This window comes from Camelina sativa, chromosome 12 (genome assembly GCF_000633955.1).
Source record: "Camelina sativa cultivar DH55 chromosome 12, Cs, whole genome shotgun sequence".
NCBI classification, from domain to species: Eukaryota; Viridiplantae; Streptophyta; class Magnoliopsida; order Brassicales; family Brassicaceae; genus Camelina; species Camelina sativa.
The window spans coordinates 28,962,310-28,962,585 of NC_025696.1; positions in this window are offsets into that span (position 1 = coordinate 28,962,310).

The window sequence follows — 276 nt, forward strand, 5'->3', positions numbered from 1 at the left end:
CGGTCGGATTTGTGTGCCCAAGGATGAGGATTTGAGATAGGAGATCTTGAGGGAGGCTCATGCGAGCATGTTTTCTATTCATCCAGGAGCGACTAAGATGTACCGTGATCTCGAGAGGTACCATCATTAGGTCGGGATGAAGAAGGTTGTAGCTAGTTGGGTCGCGAGGTGCGACGTATGTCAGCTGGTGAAGGCTGAGCATCAGGTTCCAAGCGGATTACTAAAGAGTCTATCCATTCCAGAGTGGAAGTGGGATATGATCACGATGGATTTTGT